Here is a 9923-nt window from a genome sequence, read left to right on the forward strand (position 1 = left end):
TTTTTTATTCCTTCTTTCTTTTTCTTCTTTATTCCTTCTTTCTTTTTCTCTTTTTTTCTCTTTCTCTTTCTCTTTTTTTCTTCATTTTCCTTTTTATTCCTTCTTTATAATTTTGTTTTTCTTGTTTCTCTTTTTACTTTTTTATTTATACTATTTTTTATCATTGTTTTTCCTTCAGTTTTAGGCTTATAAATCAGGTTGGGCTTGTGACAGCCAATGAGTACTGAGTTATTACCCACCTGAGATAGCATGGACATGAAAAGTAGAATCTAGGTATGGAGTTTCTTGGCCCAAAGTATGCCAAGCATCACTTCTTAATGGAGTTTTTAATAGAATACTAAACATCAGGATATTTTGGGTAGCCTTAGTTTGGCTTCATGTGTTTCTTACGTTTGTCTTCCTATTATTTTAAAGCTGGCTTAGAACTGAATTTGGAGTAAATTAACTAATTTTGACTTCAGATTAGAATGAATATGCAAAAGTGAATTATAATGCATTGGCTATATCTATGCATGTACACACATATGTACATAGAGAGTTTATATATATCTGAATCTATACATTTTGAGACTAAAACTGGTTGGAGTAATTGCTAGTGTTCTTGTTCACAGAACTTTAAGTTTAACAAATACAAGTATCCCCTTGATACTTTTGTTTAAAAATACTTAATGTACATCAGTTTGTACAGGGTCATGGGTGTAGTGAGGCTGATGGACAGGTAACAAACCAAATACCAGCACTGCACCCAAGGCATCCTGTTTTCTGGCCCACTGCATTGCAGTGTTGTTCATCCTCAGACTATGTCATTCTGAAGTTATCTTGAGGTTGTTGATGGTGTTAATTGCTGCCATGACTTGGTTCACCAATTCAGATGAGAGAACTGGGTTTGGATAAAACACTGTAGTGTTATCCAGTTTGGATAAAAAATAAAGTAGTTCTTCTAAAAAGTAGAACTGTGCCTCTTTAACATTAGCCCAGACAATTCTGTCCCTTTACACTTCGGCTTCAGTTATTTTGGGTCATACAGTAATCCAGTTTTCCATTTATCTTGTTATTTCTATTGTAGTAAGTTGTGTTAGTGAACGGGGCCACCCTCTCATCTGTAATACCCCCACTGTGGAAAATATTTGGCAAAATTTTGCTGTTCACTTTGTCACTCATCAGTTTTTCTTTCAGTTCCTTTTCAAATTACACTATTTCTATTCCAATGCATTACTTTCCAGATATTAGACGCTCTAGTTCTTAAAATTACAAGTGCTTTGACTATTTTAATCCTGAGCAATGAATATGGGGATTAAAGGGACATGCCACATGTTGTAAACTTGTGCTAAGCACAATAGACACTTTGGGAAAAAGCATTAGACCATTCCCACTTGCAATTGAGAGTGAAGACTAAACTTGAAAAAATTAAACGGTTGTTGAAAACTCTGCCTTCAGTTTGACCCTCATCATATGACTGCACTAAACTAAAATATGTGATGAGTCCTGTTAAACAATTGTGCATTAAAAAAATGTTTTAAATCCTTCCAACAGATTTCTCTTTCATTTGCTGTTGTTTTACTTATCAAATCCTTCAGGTTTTTGTTTCCTAATGCTTGTTTTGACAGGAAGTTACATATAGCTTGTATATAAAACATGTAACCTCTATTTGCTTAATTTACTTGTTAAAGGAAAAACGGACTTCAGGCTTTTTTGTCATATTCACATCCATGAATTATTTCCAATAGAAGTTGCATAAACCTAAGTAAGAAAATTGTTTGCTGTCTTTCCAGGTGAATAAATACTGCTCATTAAGATCAACAATTAACTCACTGTTATTCATTGCTAGAGAAGAAAAATTAATTTCATGTAGCTACACTGGTGATTTCATAAATAAAATCCATGCCAAGTCATACTTGACTATGTAAAAGATTTTAAACATTTCCTCCAATCCCCTGTAAAAGCTCCTTTCTCACTTATTTTGGCTTGTGTGATCTTAAGCCAGCAGACTTTTTATTTTTTTTAAGGTTGAAGGTTAATTGGACAAAGCATTTCTTCATTCATGTTTCAAAGTCTTCTATCTGATTTTTCATTTCGTAGAAAGTCTTTGAACTTCTGTTTGAATGTCAGATCTCTAAAAGACTTCATTCAGGAAACCCAAATTTAACCATATTTATTTTTCCCTACTTCAGGGATTGGGGAAATAAAAGATTTCTAGGCCTGTCTCTGAAAGGTGCGTTAATTGGCTAATTCTACCTCCTTCAATTACACTGGCCATAAGTCTCCAATAACTTGCCTCCTCTCTCATAGAGAATGGGTGATCATTTTCAGTGGTGCATAAACAACCAAACAGCACACAGGAAGTCTGTCAAAAGTATCGGTGTGCGGCCACCAATGAGCGAGGGCCTCTTGGACAAACGAGAGAGAGAACTGTAAAGGCTGGAGCTGAGGCAGCAGCTGGGAATTTCTATCATGGAGGTAGAGCAGAGAGTTGTACTTTCACAGCCCCATAAAGACTTACTGGGGGAGACGTGGCTCTGGGATGTTTGGCTGTAGCCTACAACATGAGCTTGAACGTTGATGCCCATCAACTGCATTGGAAGACTAGTGCAAGTTGTGGCAGTGCACCTGGTTGGATTTTCTGCAGCAAGAAGTAAAAGAGTATAGTCCCCTGACTGGAAGCTTAGGCAATGTACTTCTAAAACATAGTTCGGTATTACTAAAACTAGTGGTGTGGTTTTTATTTATTTATTTATTTATTAATTTTTAATGCACTGCTCTATCCATGCCGAAATGGAGTTCTTAAGAATTTGAGAAACTCAAAATTAATCTTTACTACATTATGCATTTTTTAAAGTTTATCTTATGAATAAATCCTTTTGCACAAAGTTGTCAGCTGTTTTTGTAGGAGAACCATACGTTTTGGAAATAATTTTTTATTACCCTTCGTATTTTTACCTTCTGTAGCAGTCTAAATCACAAATATTTTGTAGATGCTGTATTTTGAAGTTGTGAAAGATTCTGACAGGATAACTACTGAAAGTGATGCACTTCTCTAATCTGTGTTTTCTGACATGGATCTTTTATCTTGTCTCTGAAATGGATTTTTTTCGTATTACCTGGCATGCTTTTTTGCCGTACATCTTTGGCACCCAATAACCCACACAGAATTTCATTTAAGACAAAATAGTGACTCCAGCAGAAAATAAGTGGAGCCTTCTCCTGTGTAAGTTGTAATTGAGGTTATGGCATGGCATATTGCCTTTGGCAGAATTCTATTACTGAGAAACTGAAACCATGATTTTGAGGCTGCTGCAGTGTAAGCAAAATGAATTAATTATTAGTGACATAGGAAGAATTAGAGGAAAAGAGAAAGGCTTCTTGAGTGAAATACAATGTATTGACTTTCGGAAAAAGAGAGAAGCAGAGCAAACAACTTAGTAATGAATAAGCCACTTTCAAGTATCTAATGACTTCTTCAGAGATCTGCAAGAGTTGTACTGCTGCTTGTGTTGGCTCTCTACTCCAATGCATGTCAAATGTTGCTTAGAAAATTTATTTTTGTTGTGCAACTATTACCTTGGATTTAACGGTGACTTTTTGATGAGTGGGACTTACCAGATGGCAGTAACCGATATTATTGTCTGTAAGTTGTTTTTTTAATACATTTTTGGATTAACTGTAAGCATTCTCTCCTCAAGGAAGAAAATACCTGAAAAAGAAGCAAACAAAACTTTTTTTCTTTTAATATGAATTAGATGAAAATATTGGTCTGATAAAGAAAGCATCCTAAACATATGCTTTAAAGTACATGTAATATGCTATTGAAGTAAATCTTTACAGGTATGTGCCTCTTAATAATGTGCTGATTCAAGTTTCTTTGTCACAAAGACACACAGGACTTTAATAATGAGATTCTTCATATTATCTGCTCTGAAAGGATGTTTGTTTGCAGTCTTGAATGATCTCTGCATGAGTTTAAGTCAGTACAGAAAAATAACCAATCTGTGGTTGGATTTTCCTGCACCTATTGATGCTTTATGCTTATAGCGCATATGCGTTATGAGCTGTCTTCTAGAGATGTCAGGGAGATGGGTAGATAATAAGGACTACTTGACATGAGAAAAATGTAGCAACTTGGCCTTTTCTCATATTTCTCTGTCTTGCACTTTGTTGCTTTGTTGTTTACCTTTTCTTTGTTTCTACTGCTTTACTTTTACAACCTCTCATTGAGCTCCATTATTTTGATCAGATGTCAGTGAAGCCATTATTCATTATTTTCTGCTGTGAGTTCCTCTGTACTTGTAATAAGGGATTTTTGATCTCCTGTGAGTGTCCTCATGTCTCATCCATTTTGTGATTCCTAAGTCTTCAGCTCTGGTAGTAGAAAGGTGCTCTGTGAGTATCGCAGATGGAGTTGTTCAGTCTCTCTTTACTAAGCAGAAAATTTAGGGATCTCCAGGTGATAGTACAGTGCAGAATGGCTTTTATTCATATCAGCTATATTTTAATATTGTACAGTATCTCAAGACTATAATGACGGTGGTGGAACTGAACGGATGGCAAAAAATGCAAATAAAAATGGCTTACTGCCAGTCAAGGAGTGGAAATTCAACATTACTGAAATTTATTGCCAAACAAACAAAAAAGCCTTCTTTGCTTTTCTGTTTCATGCTGCTATTTAGACTTTCTTTCTGTCTGTCTTTCTGTCTGTCTTTCTGTCTGTCTTTCTGTCTGTCTTTCCCCCTTCCCTTCTTCCCTTTTATTAAGAGGACATCCTGAAATAAAAGAGATTAGTGAAACCACTATGTACAAATAATTTTTTGTTTGTTTGTTTTGTTTTGTAATATCAGTAGCTAGATTTTTTGAAACGCTGACAAGAAGCAACTCATAGTAGGGAAATGACCATGAATGTGTTTCTCTAAATGTTTTTAGTGCTATTTCATTAACATATTCTTCTTACACCAACGGTCAAGTCAGCAAAAACAGGTAAAGGAGAATAACAATATTCAATAGTTTCAGTCATCTTAAAAGTTTCTGCAGTTATAGCATCCCCCCCCCCCTTTTTTTTTTTCCTTTTTTTTTTTTTTTTTTTTTTTTTTTTTTTTTTTTTTTCCCTGTTGTTGCATGGTAACTTTTCATTTGTATTGTGATTTGAAGCAATACCGTATATTAATGTTACATTAGTAAAGGCCATCTACCAGCCTTCAAATCTGGTGCCATCTGAGTATCAACACATTCAAACAGCTTGCTTCGGTATTTTTTTTTTTTAATTTCCCTTTTTTTTCAGCCAAGGGCATAGGAAAAAAAATATTGAGGGGATGAATTCAAATGTACTAATAATGTTACTTTCCAGCATCAGTCTATTTACTGAGGGGAAATGCTACTGGATTACACACTCTGATAAAACAGGGTGACCCTCTATCATGCGATGTTATTCTTCAGCAGTGCAGAGTAATTGGAGCTTACAGGTAAGACCACTGCTTCTGTAATTAGTGTTTTTGAAACATGAGAAAGATTTTGCAGGCATACAGTTAGATCACACATTTGCATGGTGCTTGTAAAGGTCTGTGGGAGTACCCTTATCTCCTTGCTCTGCTTGTTAAATGTCATTCTTAAATAAAAAAGGGAAGTATCTCTACATCACTCATTTATATGCAGCTGCAGTTTTCATCTTGTAAGTAAAAGTCTGTCAGAAAATAAGAAGGGACAAATCCTTGATACGCCAAGTAAAACTTTGGTAGTACGACATCCAAGTAGCTCTCTCGGTGAAACAGCTAAGTTCCACGCTAGATAGCTAAGAGAGAGGAAAACTTTTGAAGAACCTCGTCCATAAGCTATGCATTAAAAAACAAGCAAGCAAACAAACAAACAAACAAAAATACAACTTCACAGCTCCTCTGTGAGGTCAGAATATGAATTTTGATGAGAGTCAGTTGGAGTTCTGCACCTGAAAGACACCTTTAAAAATTGGTGTGTGGTGCATAATGAAGCAGTGTGGCTGCGGTGTACACATACATTAATATTTTTAAGTTCTGTTTAGACTGAAATTGTTAGAATGATTGAAGAAGCAGGGGGAAAATGATCTCAAGTTCTTTCAGCAATCTTTTTTTTTTTTTTTTTTTTTTTTTTTTAATATGTTTGTTATTTTTATAACAGACTCTGCCTTACCTTTCTTTTCGTGGTGCTAACACCCCGAATTGAAAATTATGGCATAGCTCAAGGATGAGATGGATTGAAGTGCTTTTTATTACTGACTGTTCCCAGGCAAAATGTTTCAAGCAAACTGGGTAATGGAGCTAAATCACATTATATGGGGTGCTGGCCTTGAAGTGATCTTTCTATTATGCCTTCTGATAAAACAAAATTGCATTTGAGTTGTGTAAAATGATAAAACAAATGAATAATTGCAGTGTGTAAAAATGAAAAAAATAATCCTGGTTTGACTGGTTAAATAAGTAAAATAGGAAAAAAATCCACAAATCTGATTAGGTATTTAAGGTATTTGATGACGGACATCCAGTCTACTTGAAGAAATATATTCTAATTTTAAAGAATTCTGAAAAATTGGCAGATAGAAGCTAACAGCTCACCAGAAGTCTGTCGCCTTTTAATCAAAAGTGCCTGTGCCACAGTTACGGAAACAGAGTTTAAAGGTTGAATTCCCCCACATCCATCTACAACTTTTACCAATTTTGAAATAAGAAAATGATGCTGGCTGTACTGGATTGACAAAAGACTCAGAATATTCTCCCATCTTCCAGGTATTTATAACAAAGACTTCCTAAGACAAAGGTAGTCTTAATTTACTTAATAACTCTTAACAGGTTTTGGTTTCCTGAATATCTCTCGTTGCTTTTGAACTTGCATAATGCTTTGCATCTGCAGCATTTGGTCACTTTTTTATTTATTTATTTATTTTTCACACTTATTACATGTCTAATGAAGAGATGAGTCCCCTTGTTTGTGGTTTGTTTTGTGTTTTACTTTTTTTTTTTTTTCCAACCTTCCTGCTGCCTCTTATATTTGACTCCAGTTCTTGCCTGTGCACATTTAATCATCTTCAGGCCACTCAGAATATTTGATCCTTCATTATAATTTTTAAAGTAATAGTTATTGTAGTTGATATTTTAAAATATTTTATGTTAATTAAAGAAATAGAGGGTTTATTTATTATTTATTTATTTCTATATACTTAGTGGTTTCTATGTACTGGTTATGGCTACGTGCTGTGTTTCTGGAGCCCTGAGTGGGGTTTGAAGGAAAACCTGCTGGAGCTCTCAGTTTTCAGAAGAGGGTGGTGTCCCTTGTGTTCATATAAACACAGGTAGTAATTATTAGATTGCCAAAGGGATGTGCAGAGCTGCATTTTCTTTGGTTTTATTTTTTTATTTTTTATTACTTTTTTACAGCTTCAAGGTAGTACCTTTGATCTGCTCTTGTGGTTTACGTTGCACCCAGAAAGCAATCCACTCTGTTCTCCAGGGTGAGTTTTACATGTGCTGCCCTTGAGACAGAGGTCCGTCATCTACATAGCAAGCACCCTTTTTTCCTGATGCAGTGCTGCAGCTCATGTGGTCAGATAACTCAGTTTTCAAAGGGCAGTACACTTGTGTATTTCCATCTATTTTACATTATGCATGTTTTGCTTTACATCTGCCTTAATGTAATTTGCTTTACATTTGCCTTAATCTGTTTGCTGTAAGAGAGGCAGGCAAGCCTATTAATGTAATTAAGGCATATATCTTGGCGAAGTGAACCCTAATAGTTACAGCTAGTAACTCAGGACCAGATGGTTCTGAAGTACTGAAATCTTCACTACTAGATAAGCTGGCCTTCCCAGCTGGAACTGAATAGCTTGCACAAGAGCCTGTCTGAAGAAATTGCACACTAGTCACAGCAGAGAGGTCATTGCCACATGTGTGCCCCTGTCTCACACATTGGCTTTGTCTGTGTCCTGCCTTGTGTTCAGATGGTGCTCATACAGACCTCACAACCTTCTTAGAGTATTTCTGTGAAGAGTAAACTTTAGTCACCTCTAGGTGACTCGATCAGGCTGGTTTCACGAAGGTATAAATGGGCAACAAGATAGGATGAAATGATCTCCTTTGTAAAAGCATTATAACAGATGATGGGGGTTTACTTGAGAAGGATGGCAGACAAAACTGGGAAAGAAAAACACAACAACAAAAAACACTGAGTAAAGAATGCTAGTCTGAGGTCCATGAAACAGACCTCAAAAGCTCTCTTGTCATCTTCATCGTGTGATACTTCTCTTTTCATAACAGATTGTCTCTGACAAGGATATGGTGTGTTATTTCATAGATAAACTTCTAAAAAAAATCCACCACATATTTAAAAGATTGTTTTTAATGTGAACGTGATTGATGAGGTGATGTGTCCCCAGTTCACCAAAGCACTGAAGCATGCGCTGAAGAGCCTTAGTGACCAAATGGCTGATAAGGGAAATGCTCCAGTGGTCTGACGTAAAAATCAATTTTCCCTTTTGTTCTTATGCCATTTTTCTGTGAATTGCCATCTTTTAGTACTAACGTTTCCTTGCCTTCGCTGGAACGCTGTAGTATTACAGCAATTGGTACTTGGAGTGGTTTTGCTGGATACACTTTGGAAGAATTTAGTGCCACTAAGCTGCAGCATTGTGCCCTTGCCTTTTCAATTTGCTTGTCTTCAGCGTTTAGTTACTGGGCCCTGAGGACATACATATATTTACTCTTAATTTTTGGACACCCATGTTGTTAGAGCACAGTTGGTCTTTACCACATGGGTAGAACATGCAGTATTCAGCAAGGCTTTTGAGCTTTTTCTGACTTGGATTTTAGGATGTCATGCCTTGGTGACCAGATTGAGAGGATCTTCATTTGCTTTTCAGAGAGAATTTATGGCCCTCGGCCAAATTAAGTTCACATACTCTCCTGATGCAATATGTGCATGGGTGTGGAAGCACAGATAGAAGTTCTGGCTTTCCTATAATGGGATAATGGAAAGTCTGTAGGGAATGGGACAATAATTTCCCCATTATGAATGGGCCTAGGAAATGAGTTTTCAGTTTCACTAATGTAAATCTTTTCTATGCCCACTCAATTTACTATCTGCTGTGCCTCTGGGTCTGCACTAAGAAGTGCTTCAGCACTTGTCTAGACTGATTAAGATTCATATAAATAGATGCTTTCTATATGAAATGTATTTTGGCACTGTATTGACATTGGAATATATTACTCTCCTAGCCTTTAACAGTTGAACAAATTTAAATAAAATGATGGTTCATTTTTACAAGGTGATAAAATGAACATAATTGGCTTAATATCTTAATCTGGCAGCCTGGAATTAGATTGCACATACCTGTATGCACAAAATTTGATTAGAGAAAATCAGATTTTCCATTCCACTCACTCCTTTTGTGACCTTTGGGTATTCCATCTCATTGCCTAGAAGGAGTCAGTTCAGACCAACCAGTCCTAGCCTGGTGATGTCACCCTTCCCTCCCCTCCCCTCAATTGCTTTTTGTCCGCTCTGTTTTCTTACTGTGGAAGAACATTTGTTTTCCCTTAATATTCCTAAACAAATTTCCTGTAGAAATGGCAGTAATGTGAATAGGGTTTTAGTACAGCTTTGCCAGGTGGCTCTCACCATTATTTCCTGGCAGAAAAAAAAAAAAAATAAAAAATTGATTGAGATGAGTTTTGGGACACTAAAAGTGGTTAGTTTGACTTGCTACTTTTTGCTGTGCAGAATTATTTTGCTCATCAGTCTTTGATTCTTCTCCTCCTTCCTCACTTCCTCTTCCTCTTCCTCCTTTTCTCTTTCTCTCTCTTTCTCTCTCTTTCTCTCTCTTTCTCTCTCTTTCTCTCTCTTTCTCTTTCTCTCTCTCTCTCTCTTTCTCTTTCTCTTTCTCTTTCTCTTTCTCTTTCTCTTTCTCTTTCTCT

General features: G+C 36.1%; 1 protein-coding gene across 2 annotated transcripts in view; it reads left to right on the plus strand.

Moving 5' to 3' along the window:
* Nucleotides 1-9923, plus strand: part of MACROD2 (mono-ADP ribosylhydrolase 2) — an 857698-nt gene that overhangs the window by 318797 nt on the left and 528978 nt on the right. The gene's annotated exons all lie outside the window — the stretch shown is intronic.

This window comes from Oxyura jamaicensis, chromosome 3, assembly GCF_011077185.1.
Source record: "Oxyura jamaicensis isolate SHBP4307 breed ruddy duck chromosome 3, BPBGC_Ojam_1.0, whole genome shotgun sequence".
Taxonomy (NCBI): domain Eukaryota; kingdom Metazoa; phylum Chordata; class Aves; order Anseriformes; family Anatidae; genus Oxyura; species Oxyura jamaicensis.